Source organism: Amblyomma maculatum, chromosome 11, assembly GCF_055883805.1.
Source record: "Amblyomma maculatum isolate TAMU_Amacu chromosome 11, ASM5588380v1, whole genome shotgun sequence".
NCBI classification, from domain to species: Eukaryota; Metazoa; Arthropoda; class Arachnida; order Ixodida; family Ixodidae; genus Amblyomma; species Amblyomma maculatum.
The window spans coordinates 3,695,435-3,717,962 of record NC_139354.1 but is presented as its reverse complement, the minus strand read 5'-3'; positions in this window follow the sequence as shown (position 1 = coordinate 3,717,962).

Sequence of the window (22,528 nt, the reverse complement as noted above, 5' to 3'; positions counted from 1 at the left end):
ATTTCAGTTACTGAGGATAGGAAAAGCATCTATTGTCTCCCCGCGTTTCATGGAATGATGGTGAATGTTTGGCTTCGGCCTTGTGCCAACGTATGTTTTGCGTCAAGTGCGTGAAACACAAGACTGTATAGTGTATAGATTTCTATTTTAAAAATAAAGATCGACAAACGAGCCAGGAAAATTCGATACTGCTGACTACAACTTTAGTCACTGGGACCGTAATATAGTCGGGGCGTCATATCTCATGAAACTTCCTTGCCTGTCTTTCTTCGGATTTTATTTGCTTGCTCTATTAAAACAAGACGTTTGCAGCTAGATTTGAAATTGATCAAGTGTTCGTTCAGAAGCAAAATAAATGCTTTAGGACACCTGTAACAGGCAGGGGAATCTTACCAAAGGAAATACAGCGCTAAGATTTAGACGAACCACACAGAAAGACGGACGGGACAGCCGCTAACTCCAACTAAGTTTATTGAAAGATTCATGTGCACATATATAACCCGAAGACAGTGAACGCTTGCGCATGTCCCTAAAGTAAGAAGGAAAAAAACCATTCAGAAAAAACACCCTTAGGTAAAAACCTTCTCATAATCTCGTATTTTTTAACAATCTGTGTTCACTTTCGCGTACAGATACAGAAGTCGTGCTGACACACTTACCCCCCCCCCCCCCCCCCCTCTCTTTGATAAAAAAGGCTTCTGCGAGCTCGCGAGCTAATCTGTCTTTACTTCTGGTTAGAATTTTAATCTCTCCAAATCGTGGTTCACAGATTTTTTTATTTTCATTAAGGCAAGAGCGGCAATGGGCGGGTAGGTTTTGGAACGAATCTGATGCGTTCCCTAAAGACCTGTTATGCTCGCCGGCACGCTCGTTAACGCAGCGTCCGGTCTGACCGACGTACACCTTGCCACACGTAAGGGGGATCTCGTAGACCACTCCCGTGGCACACTTTACGTAGGGCTTCGAGTGTTTCTTTCCACACCCAGATGTTGTTTGAGCCCTACTGGTAACCTTGGGGCACATCTTGGCCAATTTGCAGGGGGCGGAGAAGACCATGGCGGCTCCGTACTTGTTGCCAACTCGTTTTAAATTGTGGGATACTTCGTGCATATACGGTATCACCACTGGCTTGGCTCCACGAAAGGATTGTTTTCGACGTTGCCCCTTTGGCTTGCCCTTGAGGTTTTGTAGCAATGGTAAATGGTTTTTTTCCTTCTTACTTTAGGGACATGCGCAAGCGTTCACTGTCTTCGGGCTATATATGTGCACATGAATCTTTCAATAAACTTAGTTGGAGTTAGCGCCTGTCCCGTCCGTCTTTCTGTGTGGTTCGTCTAAATCTTAGCTCTGTATTTCCTTTGGTTTAACGCAATGTCACACCAACTAGCCCAGCAAGAGATACTGTTGAGGGGAATCTTAATAGCATGATTTTAAAGTTGTTAGAAAAAACAGGCAAGGCGAGCACACCAAGACATATTTTAACGGAAGCTTTGGCTGCCCGTTCGCAATACTAGTTCGAAGTGCCATTCATTAACTCTGGTTCCATCAGCTTTGCAGGTTTATCTTATCCGCAGGTTGTGAGCAGATCACGAACTAATTTATAAGTCAATGTTTATTATTTAGCATATTATTCTAACAGACGTCTCATAGAAAGATACTTATAAACAGGCATTTGTGATACCTGCAAAATGTCAGTAATAAATGTTTATAGAGCTACCGAACACTGCAAGACTTCAAGACATGTCACTTGTCTCTGCCCCGCCGCTGTGGCTCCGTGGCTAAGGCACTTGACTGCTGCACCCGACGTGTTCAACCTCAGCCACGGCGACTGTTTCAATGGACGAAAAACTTAAGGCACTCGTTCACTGTGCGATGCGAACGTATGCAATTGAATTGTTTTTGAGCTTATGATTCTACGTTACAGTGCCGAACTATCTCTAATTATAAAATTGATGGGATTAGAGTCCTTGTATTATTACATTCTAACACGGTTTAACGTTATTTCCGTCATTTGCGAAGTACCTCTTTGCCACATCAATAATTTCAGCTTACCTGGGCATATTGAGGTTTTGGTAGTTTTCAGAACCAAGAGGGCGCTACAGCTTACTTAACTTGGCAAGGTTAGTGTGGAGTGCACCTGGTTCAGCATTTGCACGTTTTGGCCTAACTTAAAAATCTTAGTTTCATTCGAAGTTTTTATCTATACAGATAATTTCAGGTTAGCCAAAACAATTGTCTCCCAAGTTGACTGAGTTTAGGAACAAAAAAAAAAAAGAAAAAGCTGTCTTGTTGGAATAACGGCCATACAAGAACTTATTGGCTGAATGGCTCACTCAAGCTTCGACGAGAATTTAAAATTGTTACCATTAACGTGAAAGAATCTTTAAAATAGTGTTTAAGTTAAATCAGAAAGGCGCTATTCATGAATTTAACGCCATTAGATACCAAGACCATCCCATTTTTATTTGTGATGTGGTTAACATATTCTAAGGTAGAAGGTTTCTAATGTGACTATCACTAAATATTTGAGGATATGCTTTCCTTCATTCTAATACGAGTGCTGATTTGAAATCATGTTCATGTGGGAAGCAAGAAAAGTAGGTCTTTTTGTATGCCTCGATAAAGATATTAATCAAATTATGTGCTCGTAGTTTGTAAGCAGTGGGTAGAAGAATAAATAATAAACCGCTGCAGTACAATCATATTTTCCTATTCTCTCCGACGGCTGAAATAAATCCGTCTAAGTCCAGCTCCAGCACAGTTAAGGCACGGGAAATCTGAAGTAGCAATAATGAAAGCAAAATTCAAATACTGTGAAATTGTAACTTTCTCGCTCTTTTTTTCTCTGATGGTGAGGGATATTCAAATCACGACACACAGCTTGCTGGACAGTGTTCGCACCTGAAACGTGCCCTTTAATACAGTGTTCTAAGCGAAGTTCTTTACCAACACCAAAATATTTTTACGACGCTCTGGCCAAAGCAAATCCTCTCTTTAAACGCATAGGCTTGGTGCCTTACACTATCCTTGCCTGGAATGCATTCCTCCACTGAACCATAAAAACGTATTCTGATAACCCCTCTGGAATGTTGACGCAAAAAAACAGACGCAATTGCACGTAGCCGTCTTTCTGTCACGCTCTACTAGCAATCCTTAGAGATATGTTTACTGAAGCCTCTGCCAACGAAGTCTTAATTTGTCAGCTAATCAGTCAGACAACAAAACTAAAGTTGGGGTTCCGCGTATTCGTTGTTTAGGTCATTTTGTCGCGTCACCCCAGAGTGGCGTCTGTATCGTGAAACTTATCAATATTTCGCAAATTCTACCACTTAGACCCAGACAAAATTTCACACAGACCTAGAAAATCTTCAAATATGCCGTAACTGCTCGCTGCACGTTCCCTCTGAACAACAATTATAGCACGATTTGTTTCGATCTATTAATGCACACCACCGATTGTTCAAGCCTGCCGGGACTTTTCGGTGCGAGCGCAGGAAGCATTTTATGACTTAGATTCTTACGGCGTATGAGGAGTGTGCCATGATGATGAACGTCTTGGTACTGCGCATCACTGCACCTCTTAGTTTTCTTTCAATTACGAATAAATATATTTTCATCGTTTTATACATTATTTTCGGATTACTTGAGAAACATGGGCACACCAGTATACGCCTACATTTAAAAAAAAATTCTTATATTCCTTAACTATCATGCAGGCGTGGCCTCACATCATCAGTTGCATATATTTATTTTTATCGATTTTGCGATGCCTGCACAAATTTATGGTATGGGCACAGTGAACCTATAATTAGAATCAGCGAAGAAAAGAGTAATTTATGATATATCATAACGTCTTATTGTATTATTACTTATTATATGTTATAACGTAACAATGCCCATATACATAATGTATGATCCCCATTCTTCATGCACCCAGTAGCAAACGAAGATGCTCTCCTCTTGGACAATAAATGCTCTTGGCTCTAACTCAGTTTATAGAAGGGGGGGGGGGGGGGGGGGGGGGGGATGTTAAGGTGTATTGTGCGCTGTTACAGCACGTTAAATACCCAGCAGGTCCAAAGTACTCGCAAAATTCACAAGTTTCCTACTATTCTCAGCAGCTCTGAGAAGTTAAACCCGATTGAGGAAACTAAATCAAAGTGATATGTCATTTGCGAAGAACTGCTACCCGATTCATTTTAATGCAAAAGCGCTACTAGCCACGCCAAACTGGAGAACCGAATTGTTTGCGCACGCCTTGGCCTTCAACCTTCCCAGAAAAGCAAAATCCGTCAAAATATATTCGAATCCAAATATTATCTTAGGCTTCGATTAAAAAAAATACAGAATCATTTCAACAAGCCGGTCATCACAGGCGTTTAACTCTGTCACTGTGCACTGCGTGTAATCGTCTAATCAACTTACAGTTGTGTGCAAAGAGAACGGACCGTTATCGCATTTTCCTCTTAAGGTGCATTATGCGTTTAACATGTTGGAGCGCGCTACCCCCGTGAGGACCGAAGTTACCAATTTCACCAATCGTTTCCTTGACCTTGAAACCCTGGCTATGTTTAGCAAAATACTTATCTGGGGCTCTAAGCTTTTATTAGAACAAAGGTGGCCTAGTTAGAGTTTTAGTTCAAATTGATCAGAGGATGTAGGGCACTGAACAAGGGTAGAGGGGGCGGGGACGGAAGCCTCTGTTCACAGGTCGAGCCAATGTTGTGACAAGTAGACTTATCTTCGTCTGGGCCCAGAGGAAGACAAGTCCACTTGTCAAAACTTTGGCTCGACCTGCGAACTGAAGTCCCCCCCCCCCCCCCCCCCCCGTACCTTTGTGCAGTACTCTTTGATATCATGTAGCCATCTTCTTTCTCTCCTTCTACCTTGATCAGAGGAGGGCAATGCAACGAAACTGGCAGCAGCATCTTTAGCGCAGCGTGAAAGCCTGGAAGCTTAACGCACTCAGAAACCGGTTACAGGGATGGCGCGAAGGTGTAACGCAGTGGCCTGCAAAGCTCATTTTTTTGCCTCTACTTGGTCTGGAAACCCACCTCCGGCGAGTTTTCTTCTTTTTTTTTTTCTTTTTCAGAGAAGACTTCCAAGAAGCCTACCAACCATCTCAGCGATATCCAAAAATGCGGGTAGCAAAGCTTCTACTATAAAAATAGACAAAAATGAAAGAAAATTCAAGAGTCTTGCTTGCGCCATTCTCTCGTACATGGAAGCAGTCTGCACTCGTGTCCGCATTAGGAACCTGTGGCTGTTCTTATTCAAACTTTTTACAGCTCTTTTTCTTAGCATATCTGTAGTCCCGATTTGAAGTAGGTACGAACCGCCACTGCGCAACCCTCCTCTGAAGCCACCTTGGCCACCCAGTCCGGTACCTCCACCAGCGCTGGAGCCGCCATCAAAGCCTAGGCCTGAAATCAGTAGATACCATGATTGTGGCATTGTTTTTGTCAGCACTCAAGAATACAGAATAAGGACGTCCGATAAACCTTTGGTGTCCTTTGGTGTGATTGAAAAAGGAGAACCAGTACAGCTTTCTCATTTATTTTGAGGCAACTGCGGTTTATAAGATATCGTTACGGACACGTTGGTAGAGTATTCTAAACTATCGATACATAAACGAACATTGCTTAAAGCTTTTTTTTTCTGCTCTTACGCTAAGCAGTTAAAGAATCATATGAAGCAAGTTAGCCAAATATTTCTAAATTATTTTGAGGCAACTGTGGCATTAACGAACGATATTCGATATAAATACTGTCGCAAGTGAACACCTCCCCCAAGAACGGATCGAGTCAAAGGTACTGTTCAAGCTACAAGTTCCTTGCTGGCTCTGAGCCCGAAATAGAGCCGATAGGCCTCGTCCTCTTTCATAGTACGTGACGCCTCACAGCATCCGCGACCATTACAGTATATACTGATAGCAATTGCCTATGTTTCGCAACATATGGCTCAATTGACAATGAACGTTTTCGATTCCAGATCAATCCAATGTGCAGCAAAATTATGCTTGTGATGATTATATTGCACTCATGAGTTTTAATAGTGCCACAGATAATCAATGGGTGAATCTTTGAAACAAACAAATAGCAAGAAAGTAAAAGCCAGGTGAAGGTGGGTTTGCAGTGTATTTACTGCTGAGAGACAGTTTCGCGATATAATATAAGGCGTTCAATACCATCTCCCGAATAAATTAAAAATATTAGAATATTGAAAGCTGTAATGTGACGTAATTACACGTTTGGTTAGGTTTGGTTTATGAGGCGTAACGTGCCATAAATAGCAAGGCTATAGGGAAGACGCAGTGGGAGGCTCCGGGTAGTTTCTGCCGCCTGTGTGAGGAAATATTGCCATATAAAAGGTGGCTTCTATTTTTGGCCCTTATTAAAAGGGGGACGCCGCCGCCACTACGGTTAAACCCAGATCGTATGGTTCAGGGGTCTAGCGCCCTAACCATTGAGACAGCGTGACGGGGAATAGTTTGTGTTTTTATTTTTAATTACCTGGCAGCCTCATCACAACTGCCATAAAGGAAACGTTTCGTTATTCCTACCTAAACGCATTCGAAGAGGTGTATGCGCGAATCCATGTCGTTCCTCAGTTTGCAACCTAAAGAGAAAGGCTCAAGATACAAGTTGTGTTAAACGTTTACACCATTTAATTAATCTCGAGATATTGAAATGCCTCTACTGCAACATAAGGGGGGTACAAGTTTCGGGTTCTTATATGTGCGACTCCTTTGTTGCCGCTTTGTCGTAACAATGTGCTGTATAGTGCCTTCATCTGCAGTGTCAAAATAAAAATGGCAGAATGAATAGGAAAATTTCAATAACACCAAACATATCTTATATGCCTTTTCTCATAACACTTTCTCGCAACAAGATGTTTCCGATAATATTTGCCTCCCACTTCATGTTTTTTACAAACGAAATGAAATTGCTCAGAACACCTCCACAAGTCAAGAGAATCATTAGAGAACGTTGTGCGCTTTAACGATGTACAGGGTTGTCCACTCTAAGTGCGAACACGGTTCCGCGTGGCCGCGCTCCGCGGAGCGCGGCCACGCGGAGCCGTGTTCGCACTTAGAGGGGACCACCCTGTACATTTAAAGCAGGATAAAGGCAACATCCGAAAACGTCTTATGAGAACCTTTTTGCTTCTTGGTTTTGGCAAGAATAAAATTCGTCGTTGTAATCGCAGTACCGGTACGATGTCCTGCTAAGTGGTGCTCTCAACACCCAATCTGTCTGCATTGCATGTCTTTATGTGTGCTCAGTGCCCATAGGTAGCATATTATACAACAAAATCTCAATAATTCATATGTAGTGACATATTCTTCGAACTCATTTTCATTCTGTAAATCCTAGAGTAATTTTGGGGTGTCAGCAGATGTAAGTCTCAAAAATTGCTATGGTAACATTGCTAAACCCAGACGAAGCGAAAACCTCCTTAGGCTTGGTGATATTTTTTCTTGCTATTCATCACCATCACTGTCGCTACCGTCATCATTATAAACTTAACGCGCCGTCATAGTCATGCTATTACCATCAATATCATTATCCCTAACCGCATCGTCATTGTCATCACTATTATCATGATCACGCTAGGTAAGGAGAATCACAATGCTTTTCACGAGCCCGGCGTGGCGTAGTAGTTAGCGCGCTCGATAGCAGATAGAAGGGATAGTGGTTCGATTTCTGTTACAGACTGTTTTTGTTAAGGTGTCAGTATAGTCCTTGTTTATAGGCATACTTCCAATCAAAGGTCAAAGGTGGTGCAACAAAATGCTGGTTGTGCATGGTGTTTGCTTAAAGCCACATTTTTTCCTCTGGCGCATTGAATGTCAGACATGAGCAATCGCTGACCTTGGGCCGATGTGGGATAGTGAAGTTTTCGCTCCAATATATATGAATTTACCATCTTCACAAGACAATATTACGCTACCCCATTTCCACCATGGAGGATTAGTGGTTAAAACGTTCGACTGGTGCTACGTAAGACGCTGGCTCGACACCAACAATGGTGACCCCGTTTCTGCTGAGGCGCTACGCAAGCCGATCGTCTACTATGCAATGTCACTGTACGTAAAAACCAAACCTGGCTGAAATTACCGGAAGCCTGCTCTACGGCATCCCGTGTAGCGCATGTTTTCTTTTGGCGCTAAAGCTACGACTGAATACCGTGAACTGCCTATCGGTGCTTTACCCACTCGTATGCAGGTTTGCATCATTTGACTTCCTTTTTGAAGCTTAAATTTCTTCGTTACAATGCCTGATAATTTTTCATTTTAATACAGTTTAGAAAGAACTAAAGGGTTGTGATATTCTAAATGCACTCTGACAATTCCTGATGAAGTTGCAAATACCTTTTAAGCTAGCTCAGAACTCTGCTCAGCAGTGTTCACTATCGTTTTTGACGTTGGCGTGCACGTTGTCGTATATGGATCATTTTAAAGACTCTCAGGGGTATTAGTTGACCCTACAGTGAAGCGTTACCGAGGGTGCCCGCTCTTCGCCTATGCAGTACCTTGCCTGATTTTAAATTCATGATTACATTTCTCAGCTGTTGTCTATAGAGCCAATTTGGAATATTTGGAATATTTTCCTCGAAGGTGCACTGCAGCTACAAGAGAAAAATAACAAATATTCCGACGCTCTAAAGAGGGCCTTAGTAAAAGCGATGGACTGCATTATTGAATGTAATGCCAATGTTAAAACCAGTGCCTGAAGTAAATTAAATGAAAGAAAATTTCATTGGCGAGTATCTCAATCCTTAGCGTCGAAGAAGAAGAGTCTTGTAAAATAGGTGCAAGGGAAACCTGCAGAGCAATTTACACATGTTCACTATTACTAAGCAAGAGCCAAAGATTAACTCTTTCTGAGGCAGCTTACCACCAACTAATATAGAAGAGTGTGCAACATGACTGTCGCTGCAGATGTCGGCACATAAAGCTGCGTTCTTATCCATTTTGTGGACATTTTAAAACCTGAAAACAATCTCGTATCATGAATACGAATACTCATTTCTAATGCAATCTTTATGTTGCAACCAAGGACAATAAGGCCATTTTTTTCTCGTTTTATGTCTTGCGAAAGCAATAAACCAGAACCTGTGCTTTCAGTGTGTTTGCAAGAAGCGGACAGATATGTAGTGAAGCGGAAGCGCTATGATACAAAATTTTGTGCTATGCTCTTTGACGGTTTCCAGCCACCTGTTTAATACCAGCAATAGCTAAGGCAAAGTGAATGGGAAGTAGAGAAGAAACATCAATTAAATGTGAAATTTTTGTGAAAGTTTTATGTTACCCCAGTTCCGTTTTCTCTGATTACAAGGCACCTCATCATAACGTTTGAATGACGTAATAGCTCAAGCATGCCAGAGAAAAGATTGCTGGAATTTTTTTTGCGCTTGAAATGCACCCGTTAGCCTTTCGTTCTCAGCGGCGTTCTTACCAGTGACTCAGTTCTGTAGGACATTCAGTCCAAGGCAAGACATCTCTTTAGATGCATAGGTTTGCGCTGTCATGATCCGGAATGTATCCTATTAGCGCGAGCAAACTTCCTTTTTAACTTGTCCCCCTGCATACGGTCACTACAAACCTGGCGCAATCAGATACAGCCTACATTCTGCCGTAGAATGGCTAGCAATCATAAAATATTAAGTACTTCATCCAAAGTTTCAATTTGTAGCTAAATTTCTTCTTCTCTAGTTTTTTTTTCTTTTCTTGCGCCAGATTACTATTGCGTGCGCCGCTTTCCTGTGAAATTGGCAAATCAAAATAAGCAAATTAATAACTCCACGTCTCATTTGCTGTTCCATTTAGCCCGCTCTTCTCCACAGTGACGCATCTGCAGGTTGTGGCTGCAACATCTAGCTAAATTGTCAGAGCTAAAGAGCAGCTCAGCACAGTTCTTTATAGATCTCTCAATGATCAGCGCTAACTCTGTTGGTATACTAACCGCCACCGTTTACACTTCCACCGCGGAAACCAATGCCACTGCCGCCAACGCCACCGCCGATACCAGCACCAACACCACCACCGCCAATGGAACCGCCGCCTAGGAGTGGGCCTGAAAACACAACAACATATCTCGTTTTTAGTGTTTCATCAGTACGAAAAAATAACAAATATAGCGTAAGGTACCGTTTACTCTGATTGGCGTAATGCAAGGTATTCAAACCAATTGCCCCCAGCAACGTCTTCACCCGGATAATACTAAAGGAGTTGCAGAAGCCGTGCGCACAATTCTCTATTTCAGTTTTTAGGATACACATTGGCGGCCTACATTTGCCAAAAATCTTGAGCATATAGAGCGGCTTGCACCTGGGGAATTCCAGAGGAATAATTTCCATCGTCAGTCAGTCATCCAGGAATGACGAGTTGTCGTAACTGACAAACAGTGTCCTGTCATAATTCATAGTATAAAATTATGCTCTGAACGTCTACCCTATATTCCAGTTTAGTCTGTTCCAAATTGTCTAAACATGGGTACTCCCTTGCTGTACTCCTCTTCAAAGAATGCTAGTGCAAATTGCGTTGCCCAGTTGCAACGTCCGTTTTGCTGCAACTGTGAAAGTATTAATGGTTTGTACAGATAAGATTTTTTACTGTGAGAGTGAAAAAAGAATAGACGGCGACACCTAAGAGTGCTAGCCCTTAGGAAGGCCTGATGGTTCCGCTGATGAAATGTGTTATAGTGAAATTCTCGACATTCATTGAAGGTTTCTATTTTTGCTTGGAATTATATTTAGTTGGTGTGTTTGTGTTTTGCACGTGGACTGCGGTGCTTTACGTGGCATGTGGGAGCCGAAATCGTTGAAACCTCGGTTGGGAGACATGCAATCGCCGCTGTATATATCATCGGCTGGAATCCTTGTTGCGAACCAGTCTTTAACGTGAATAAGAGATGTATACAACATACAAAGAGAAATGAAGGCTTGTGCTATGTACCGTCTTTGCCAAAAGTAACCAGGCTGCATGGCTTGCTTCTCGCTTGTATTGTAAAGCCAACATGGATTTCCAGATGATGACAAATTGTTAAGGAGTGAGGACAGGACCTCGTCTTTACTTTGCACAGATTTACAGCTTCAGAAGTGTTACGAGTTCTCTGCTACCCAACCGAGAAGCGGAACATACTGCCTGGTTACTTTTAGCAAAGACGGTACATACACGCGAATGAATGAATAGCATTGCCTGAAGCAGCGGTATGCTCAGCCGCGGTTGGGTCGATATCACAAGATTATGATGTCTCGATACTGCGCCATATTGTTTACTGATGACCTATTTTGAGAACCATATACGAACACACGCCGCAGCCGCCAGAATTTTTACAATGAGATGTGAAAGGTTTTTGTTTAAAAGCAATATAATGCTCTAAAGACAGACTTTAACATTGCATATGAAACCCATAGTCGTTGTGCAATGCACGACATATTAACGCGGTAGCGTTAAGGAGCTCGTGTCGCAGAAAAGCCGGTGTCGTCGGCGTCGGCGGCGTTGGCCGTGAGTGATAAATCCCGGCATGCACTTCATAAATAAAAAGCAATTTCCAAGATGGGCTGGGTGGGAATCGAACCAGGGTCTCCGGAGTGTGAGACGCAGACGCTACCACTCAGCCACAAGTTCGATGCTTGAAAGCGGTACGAAAGCGCTTCTAGTGAATGCGGTGTTGCCTTAGAAACGTGCCGTAGAACGGTATACTGCGGTGTATATCGGTAATTATGAGCATGTTACTTACAGAAGTCGCAGTTACACGAGTAGCGAAGTACGTTTCCGCTACATTTCTTCCGCGCTCTGCGCACATGCAGAGCCATCTTGCGGCAAACACAGAAGAACCCCTCCTCGCAATGTACGGCGCTGCCCCGATACGTGGCGCGCCACTCGCCCTCGACGTTTCGCCGTGCCCCCTCACTGGTTGTAGAATCAAGCGTCTTTCCTTTCTTTAGATCACTATCTTCGCTCACCCGCTTCTCCCCTTCGGGCCGCGCGGGTACCGGTGAGAGGATGCCCCAATACCCCTGCGTTTAATAAGTTTTCTAGACAAGGTGCAATAACGCTATCGTGTTCCACTCTTGAAGGCGAAGCTTAAGCGTCCTACAATTTTTTTGTAGCTGAACACTTTCCTGCTATCTTTTTAACGCACATTTTTATCCGCTGTTACAACAGGATTTCTGCACTCCTGCTGACACCCTGCGCAGTGTACTAGCAGTAGCCGCTGGAACTGTTCAGAGCATGCAACTATTCACAGACGGTTCTTTGTGGCCGCTGTTTTCCCGACATCGGATAAAACTTTCTGATGGGAACTGTTGGTTGTGCAGAGCTCCGGTTGTTTTCATGCCATTTCTCGTGGCCCATTTCACACGCCTCTACTTGAAGCTGGAAGGTAGATCGTGAATGAAGTATGGAGGTCAATAGCAAATACCTACGCAAACACCTAATACATTGCTCCTAGAAAGAACTTTATACACGTCGAAAGCCACTTCCGAAAGCTTTTCTCCTGTGGGCATAACTGACATTCGCATCCCTATAGAAAAGCAGTCTTACTTTCCTGCCGAATATTATTAAGTGCATTCGGCGGAGTAATCGCAGTAGCAGTTATTGCTGCTAATTACTGCAGGTCTGTCTTCACTGTGCAGTTTTTATTCTTCTTCCATTCACTGCTAGGAAATAACAACAATTAAATTTCAAGCAAGCTATTATAGTAATCATATTCCGACGCCAAGACTCGGCGCGCTGCCTATAATACCAGTGTTCGCTATATTTAAGATATTACATGGTAACAACGCAAATGAATAAAAAGTTGGCCAGCTTGAACAGTGTTTTAGTTGCACCTCCCAAGTTTTGAACTACATGTACATGGTTCACTGACTTTCTGCTTCGTCCATACATCGCTTATTTCAGATGAAAACTTAAACGCACTTGAACGAGCTTGTAGAATCACGCAAGCTTCTTGGAATAACGATCAAGCATTGTTTACATCAAAGAAACATTAAGTTCATGAAGCAGAAAAAAGTTTCCTCGGCAGTTCAAGCTTTTATTGTAATGTGATAAAATCAGCCTGGACATAAATATCACTCACGGCATGAAATTCTTCACAAATAATGAAGGCTTTTGCGGCTACCGCGACATGCTTTGGTGTCCCTATAAAAAAAACAACTGCGCTAAGAACGAACGTTCCTTATCTAATGACCACCAGCAGTGTTCGTTGAGGGTGCCGGATGCATCTTCTCACCCTGATATTAGCCCGCGCAGGAAAATAGAGCGTGACAATCAGCGTTTTCGAACACCGGCTCACTGCACTCTTTAGTTTAACCTCAGTTAGAAAGGAGGATATTCCTATGTAGATCCATAGTCGTCCATAAATGGTGACCAACCGACGCTAGTAGTTGGCGTTCTGCAATAAATCAAAGAATTTTATTGTGAAAAGGTTCCCAGGCCGCATTCTCGTACTGAATCTACATATCAAGCTCATCTGGGCACTAGGACATGCAGGTATAGATGGGCATCAGAGAGCAACCTCGAACCTTGCCCCGTCAGACACTTCGGTAGACTAAATAGTGTAGACACACAAGCTAATCTTCTGCATAGTCAACCTCCTAGCATGGCTGTACACAAGAGAACGCGTTCACCTGGCGCCATCTAGAAACCTCCATTTTTCAAACTCCTGAAACACTATGTACATTTGGTCCACTAGAACACTGCCCTGAAGGCTGTATATCTAGAGGGCATTTCCATAAAGCTTAGCGCCTCTTTCGACCAATAAAAGAACAGGAAATAGGCTGCTACCTTTGCATATAAAATTGGCTATATCAAAATCATGTCACGCAGCAGTGGCCCAAACGCCAGTTGCGCACTCCTCTCTGTGAAATCACACATTATCTGTTTAATAGTATAGACTGACACCGCAAGATCATAAATGAATATGTACAAACAAAAACCCAGCATATGTTTTACTGAAAAATGTAACCGGACTGATTTCTGCTATCTTGGGAGCCAGGATCACTACAATGGAATAAGCCGTTCGTGGTTTTGATAGCTACATGCCATGGAGCGCTTTTAAACTTCCCATTCCGGGTGCCAAGAGCACCTGTTAGACTGTGATTTCCATGGTGAAAAGCACAAAACTCAGTACAGCAAACATAGTAGAGCAAGGTATGCAACAATAGAAAGGACAATTGTGCTTCATAGACATGAATATGCCTTCAATGTGTGGAACAAAATGAGCCGCACCACTTTCCTCTTCATTTGTAACGTATTTTCTTAGGAATGTCAATACTCTTCGGAACTGCTTACGCATTTCGCGAGGCGATTACACCATTGCCCTGCGCACCTAAGTATAAAACAACTTGAATAGTAAACAGGAGTCGCAGGACTTCATTTTCCTGTGCAAACGCATTAGTGGGCACATTTTCTGTGGACACATAGCCTCAACGTTTCTGGACGCTGGGCTGCGTGCGCTATACCTCACAATATGATTTGAGTCCTATTGTGCGAATGATACGACTGCGCAACTATGTGATGTACGCCGCTTTCAAGCAAGGCTTGGTCTTTTGTTTGTTTAGGCTTTCTTGTTTCTTCTCCATTTCTCACGACTTGCACCGCTGCTCAGTTACCTTATTTGTCGTGAGGGGGCACCTGAAAACAAATCAGGAAGTAAAAGAGCACTGACACTTGCTTACGATGATGTTCAGCTAGCTGTCGTCTGCAAATAAGCAGTTTCAACTTCAGCAAGCAACGCAATACCGTTTCATCATCATCTCCATCATCATCAGCATCATCATCATCATCATCATCATCATCATCATCATCATCATCATCATCATCATCATCATCAGCCTGACTATACCCACTGCAGGGCGAAGGCCTCTCCCATATTTCTCCACTCAACCCGGTTCTGTGCAAGCTGCATCCATTTGATCCCCGCGAATTTCTTAACCTCATCCGCCCACCTAACTTTCTGCCGCCCCCTGCTACGCTTTCCTTCTCTTGGAATCCAGTTTGTTACCCTAAGCGACCATCGGTTATCCTCTCTTCGCACTACATGTCCTGCCCATGCCCATTTATTCTTCTTAATTTCCACTAGAATGTCGGTAACTTGAGTTATTTCTCTGACCCACTCTGCACGCTTCCTATCTCTTAATGTTCCCCCTACCATTTTTCGTTCTATAGCCCTCTGGGTTGTCCTCAACTTAAGTTAAGTCCTCAACTCTCTTGGTTAGCCTCCACATTTCAGCCCCATAGGTGAGTACAGGTAAGATGCAACTGTTGTATACTTTCCTCCTGAGCAATACTGGTAAGCTGCTAGTCATAATCTGCGAGTGCTTGTCAAATGCGCTCCATCCCAATCTTATTCTTCTTGTTATTTCCTTTTCGTGGTCCGGATCTGCGGTTACTACCTGTCCTAAGTAGACATAATCGCCTACTACTTCCAGTACTTCGCTACCTAATGTAAACTGCTGTTCCTTCCCGAGGGTGTTGAACATTACCTTAGTCTTCTGCATATTGATTTTCAAGCCTACCTTTCTACTTTTCCTGTCTAGGTCATCAATCATTATTTGCAGTTCATCCCCCGAGTTGCTTAGCAAGGCGATGTCATCAGCAAATCGCAGATTACTGAGGTATTCTCCATCTACCCTTATCCCTAACTGCTCCCATTCCAAGTCTCTGAATACTTCCTCTAAGCAAGCTCTGAATAGTACTGGGGAGATTGTGCCTCCTTGCCTAACACCTTTCTTTATGGGAATTTTGTTACTTTCTTTATGCAGAACTATGGTTGCTGTGCAAGCGCTATATATATATATATATATATATATATATATATATATATATATATATATATATATATATATATATATATATATATATATATATATATATCTTCCAGCATTTTCACGTAGGGCTCGTCTACCCCCTAATTTCGCAATGCCTGCATCACCGCCGATGTTTCAACTGAGTCAAATGCTTTTTCGTAATCAATGAATGCTATGTATAAGGGCAGGTTATATTCCGAGCGCTTTTCTATCACCTGATTGATGTTATGAATATGATCGATAGTAGATTACCGTTTACGAAAACCTGCTTGATATTTTGCTTGATTGCAGTCTAAAGTTGTCCTGATTCTATTAGCGATTACCTTAGCAAATACCTTATACGTAACAGACAGTAAGCTGATTGGTCTGTAATTTTTAAGGTCCTTAGAGTCCTCTTTCTTATGATTGAGGATAATCTTTGCATTCTTCCATGGTTCTGGTACCATCGATGACACCAGGCACTGCGTATACAGGGTGGCCAGTTTTTCTAGCACGATATTCCCCCCGTACTTTAACAAATCTGTAGTTATCTGATCCTCTCCAGCTGATTTTCCCCTTTTCATAGTTTCTAATGCTTTCTTGACCTCGTACTTCGTCACTGGTGGAACGTCTGACTGTTTTTACCTGCCGCCCATCTCGTTACGGTCCTGACTACTTTGGCTGCTGTAGAGATCTGTATAGAACTTCTCGGCTACTTTGACTATCTTGTCCATATTCGTGATGATGTTGTCCGCCTTGCCCTTATCGCATACATCTGGTTTTTGCCTATGCCCAATTTCATCTTTACCGCTTTAAGGCTTTCATCTTTGATCTTTACCGTTTGAAACGCTGTAAAGCGCTTGTTTCCACAGCTTTCACAATATGTTTCAAGCAACTTCTCACTCTTTTCTTTGGCATACAAACCGGCTCCGGGCAAGGATCCGCCACCTACGCCGCCGGCTCCAACCCTGAAACTGGAGCCGCCATGAAAGCCTGATGCTGATATGAGGGTGCAGAATATTTTTAGCATTTGATTCGTCGCACTGTATTTAGGGGGACAAATGTATGTATGGACAAGTAAGGGGACAAATGTATGCATGATAGCCTTTTCTTTACCTCAACTGCGAGCTATTAGGACTTCAGTTTGCTGTACGTTCAGGCTTTGAACTGTTGAGAAAGGTGATACCATGAACTGTACATTTCATGGTATCATGTGCTCCTGTAAACTCAACATTCCTTCCATAAATGTAAAGCTTTAATATTGATAAACCAATACTATTCAAGAAGCCACCATTATCGAATGTAAGAAAGGAGAAAAAAACGGAAGTATATGCAGACCGAGTTTCCACATCGTCTACCACAACCCATACCATTCACAGTGAAATTGCATTTGGCATTTGGCATAACCTTTCTTGCCTTATGACTACTCTAAACACTCCCAGCAATCACGCTGTCAGAACTCAATCTGTTGCTCGTGTATTAGGTGTTCTGCTGTCTGGTATATAGTGCTTGTCTCCTTCCATGCCCGTTGCTATGGGCACCAGACTGCATGCCTAGCATGGTAACACTGCTTGCATAACGTTTCTCTTTAAAGCATAGTATGAAGCCATGGACAAGAGCCTTAAGCTTCCTGTACTATACTGTGCCTTTATATTCAGAAATACAATCTGGCCAATCTGTTCCTGAGTGTGTTAAATAGCGAAAAAAAAATGGTTTACCAAGAATGTTATGACACGGCGGAACTGCTTGCCCACTTAGCAATACAGTTAGAGAATGGCCCTGGCGTATGGTTGTAGAGTTAGGCATCAGTTGAAAAAGGCTATTTTCCAGTACATCACCAGCCCGACTATACCCGCTCCCTCCTCTCTCATTATTCTCCAATTAACCCGGTTCTGTGCTAGCTGCATCCACTTGATCCCTGCGAATGTCTTAATCTGATCTACCCAACTAATTTTCTGCCGCCCTCTGCTACGCTTACATTCCCCAAAACTCCAATTGGTTACTCATAGAGACCATTGATTATCCTCTCTTCGAACTACACGTCCTGCCCATGGCCATTTTTTCTTCTTAATTTCGACTAGAATATCAATAACTTCAGTTATTTCTCTAAACCACTCTGCACGTCTCAACGCTATGTCTCAACGTTACACCTACCATTTTCTATTCCATGGCCCTCTGCGTTGTCCTCAATTTAAATAGAATTTGGCCTCAACGCATGTACGTGTCTAGTACATATTGTGTTTATATAAATACCGATCCTGCGCACCTAGCTTTGATTACGAATATGATTGTGCCTGCGCAGATCTCACGACCATGTCGCGTGAGCCACACAGCTCCTCAAGTTTCCAGCTGCAGTGTGCGAATTATTATTCGTATATGTGATCATTACTTCAGCGTTTTCAATCGAGAGTCGAAGAGGTCATCAGGCATCAACACTTGCTGTCGGCTTATTCAACATTTATGATTCGTACATCCTTTTTCTACTCTTTTTCTTTTTTTTTCGATTGTTCTCTGTATAGTCCACTGCGCTAGACCTGTGATGATAGACGAGTACCTCAAAGTAAACATGGATATCTAAAGTACTGATTGCTGTTGGTTGTTATATTTAGCAGGCTATCTACCACGGCCAAACATTCTAAAGTTGCTGCTGCAACACAATGCGATTATTCTCGATAAAGCGCATTTGTTCTAGCAGACTTTTTTTTTTTTTGAACATGCATAAAGTTTTATGACACACTCTATAGTCATACAAATGCTTGCTAAACAAGCCCTCACCAGCGCTATCATGCCCCCCCCCCCCCCCCCCCCGGCTCCTGCACCGCCAACACTACCCATACCACCATCGAATTGCGGGTACAAAGCACTGCACGTACTTGGGCTGGCCCGAACGCCCGTACTGGGCCGGCCCTGAAAACTGCTGTTTTTCTGGGCACGCGCCGGACTGAGGATGGAAGTTATGGGTCTGGGCCGGGTCCGGGCTGGGGCTAGCTTGGTACGGTTTCTTTTGGAAATGAAGGAGTCCCGGCGCTAAAATCGTTCAAGTGGTTTACGAATAAACTTTATAATACTGCATTTGGTAAAGCCGAATGAAAGGAAGCTGATTAGTAGACCGAGTTTAATCAGCAGAACTCAGTGGTTTGCCCAAGAAACTTTGGGCGCACATGGCTGGCGGCTTTCAACGGCACAAGCGAAAAGGTTAAAAAGATAAAGCGCCAAGTCCTGCAGCGCCCTCTACTACAGTGCAGATCTTATGAAACGCTGCAATGCATGCCACAAGGCTCGTTTAGGTGATCCTGCCCCTACTAAAGCAGACAACACCGCTAGTTCGAAATCTTTCAGCAATCAGTGAACTTACTCTATCGGGTCTATAAGAAGGCGATCTTGTAGATTTTCAAACTTGTGTTACCTCTAACGATTGGATATTTGAAACCTCATAAGAGCAGATAAACTAAACTAAAAAATGCACATGAAATGCAGTCATGACTGAAGGGGCAAGAATTTGTGAACCTTTTGTAATGCTTACAACTGGTTATTCGGCAATTCAGATAACAAAGAGAATTACTCTCGCCTCTAATCAGATACTATATTACAAGTACGTTTATTACAATCGCGCTTCGGACATTGGGACTAACGTACGGGGAAGACGCATACAGAAGACAGGTGGACAGTTCCTCGTGCGATAGCCGCTACATATCCATATCTAACAACCATCTTGCCCAAATGAGAGCCATGAGAATACAGTCTCGCACACTTTCGATAAAAGAAATACTGCATGAAATTTTTGCAACGCGTTTTCTTCTACGTCTTTGCAATCTTGGTTTTGTACCCTTTTATGTACTGTTGCATGTGTACCAGGACAAGGTCGTTTATAATCGAATAAAAAGCGTCAAAAGTTTCATTTTTCGCCTTAACTGCACATTTTTAAGGAGTCCACGCAAACTGACTGCCGGGCCTGGGCCGGGCCGATTCTTGCTATCGCGGCACTGTTCGGGCCTGCTTCATATCAGCGTGGGCCCGAGCGGGGCTCGGATTTATAACGATGGGCCCTGGCCGGGCCCTGCCGAAAAATCAGGCCCATGCAGTGCTGCAAGGGTGTGCCTGAATTGAGTTCATACCGTATTGCTGGCATTTTCCCCCCAAAACAGAAGGTCGACCGCGCACGTTAGCCTCTACGTTGTTTCACTTAGGAAAGAGCAGTCAGTAAGCACAAGTAACCCAAGAGACATGCTTTATGATAACATTAATCCTCTCATTGGTTATAGCCTCCATTTTGCTCGCCAGTTCAATATTTAATGAAACGTATTTGCACTTTTTCTAATGCGGTATGTTATCAGATATGGGCAAATCTTTTAATATAAACGTAATTAAGCAGCAAACTGAGAAGTTCTAAATCTCAAGAATTGTGCCTCCCAGGATGAAAATATGAACATTCCCCAAACGTCCAGAATGCTCAGAATATTCATATTTTGTGCTTTTTTTTTTTTGGCTTGTGAAAATGTCTTTATTGCGGTGTCTGTTTTCCATGAACATTGGCAGAAATTTCATTTCAGATCTTCTGCGTTCGACTCGCTTCGACTAACTGTTCAGAAAGAGGCTTTAGCATTGTATAGTTCAATGCCGGCACTCAAAGAATTTGAAAGACAGCACTATAGATTTCTGTAATAAAAATGGGTAACACTGGGTAACTTTCAAGCATCTGTGAAGAGCGGATGAAGAGCAGAAGTCAATAAAATTATGTTTTGCTTTAATTTCGCGTCACTTTATAATCAGAAGTCGCCGTATGCCAACAGATTTGGCCATGGCATCCGCATTCTTGCAAACATCAGCAGAGGATAAACTGTTCGTAATCGTTCATGAGCAACAACGACTGACGTTGCGTAACGGGCAACTGATGGACGCAAGAAACTAAATCGCATTAAGCTTAAATTCAGGCTCCTGATGTATTAAGACTCTTTTTAGCAAACATTGTCTTCCATATCGCAGACAAAACAGGATGGCCACCGGTCTCACGCCGCCAAGAACAATGGCATCTATGTGATCGTTTGTTCTTCTCAGCCGAAGGTACGAAGCCGTCGTCATAGGGAGCTAGTCTCGGCGACACATTTTGTTCGATGGTGGTGTGACACCATTGCAGCATAGTACTTCATACCTTTCTGCCTGTCAAAACCAGCTGCTACAATGTACACGGCTGTGTAAGCCTTGCGTATTGCACTTATACCACATGATCAACTTCCTGTGGTGAAACTAAATTGCTTCACAAAATCATTGAAAGTCTATGTAAAGCGACACCTTAATTGCGTGTTTTGTAACTTAATGACAAGCTCAGCGAAGTTAAGGCATTATCTAATTAACATAAACTTTATCCATCTTGATCTATGTATGCGTTATGCCTGGATTCTGCTTCGAGACACTTTCACTCCGAATGGAGAGAATGTTGTCATCTAAAGCAGGCCTTATTGTAAAACATTTCAGCTTTAAAGTCAATTCTGGTAACGTTTTAACACGCACATGCACAGATCAGAATTCAAATCAATGATTTATATTTCTCAACGCAGAATAAGCTGTTAAAAGGCTACCAGTGGAAGAAATCTACGCAAAAAAAATCTCCCTTCCTTCTTTGGCATGCAAAGTACTCACCTAGTTCTTTTTGTTGCTGTTGTGCTGAAAGTAAAGTTTTGTGTTAGTATACGCACATGACCCAAATTAATCAGTGATAGTATCAGTTATATTGACCGTTCTTCCTCGTCGCCCGGGTGCAAGACAGGCTTAATTAAGAGCACCACCTTTTTGTTTTGCACTTTTTGTGTGCGTGTATGTGTACGCCAGACTTAACGTCCCGAAGCTACTCGCCAAGAGTGGAGCATGCGTGACTAGCTCCGAATTAATTTAGGCGACAGAAGGTTATTTGTCTCATATACCATCGAACTGTACATGAACGGCTTGACACTTAGCCCCCATGGATGTGCGACAGCGCGGCTGGGTGATCACACGCTGAAGTTGCATTCGTAAATAGAAATCTAGGAATTTAAATGATCAACATTTAAAAGACAACGTGAAATGAACCTTTTTTCTAAATTTCAACTTTAAGTATGGAAAGACAGCATCTCATGTTAGGAGCTTCAGTCATCGGGAAGTCTGGAGCCAACCCCCGCAGCGCCAATATCGATTTTATTCTGCCTTTCTCGTGAAGCTACTTGATCGTGCTTTATTTCTATTTCTTTAATTGGCTCATAATCTGCTCTTCAAGGTATCTCGTTGAAGAGGCACTGAAAATGTTTTTGCCGAAAATTGTGCTTTGAGCTCGAAACTATATTGAATACCAAGCCGAAATTGTATAAAAAGAAGCGGCGGTAGCCTTATTAGCAAAATGTGCATCCGATGCAGCGGTGCGCAACGTGTTCTGTCCCTGGCCAGTATGTGTAGCAACGCAATGGACCGGAGAAGCTGCCCATTGTCTCTGGCGTGGCACTGCATGCGTTGCAAAGGCAATTATAGCATGCTATTGTCCATGGAGTGGCTTTCAGGGGCCTCGTCATATGTATTCGTACCAGCTGCGCACCAAAATGACGCAGCACCATTGTTGTGGACACTGGAGGTCAGCCGTCAACGCCTACTGGTTTTGAAAACTTGCTCTGGTACGGAGTGAGGCATTTATCGAATCAGCACATGCCGTTATGAGGCAAATCTAAAGTTTCTAAAGTGGGAACGAAGCATAAGTCCATGGGGCACC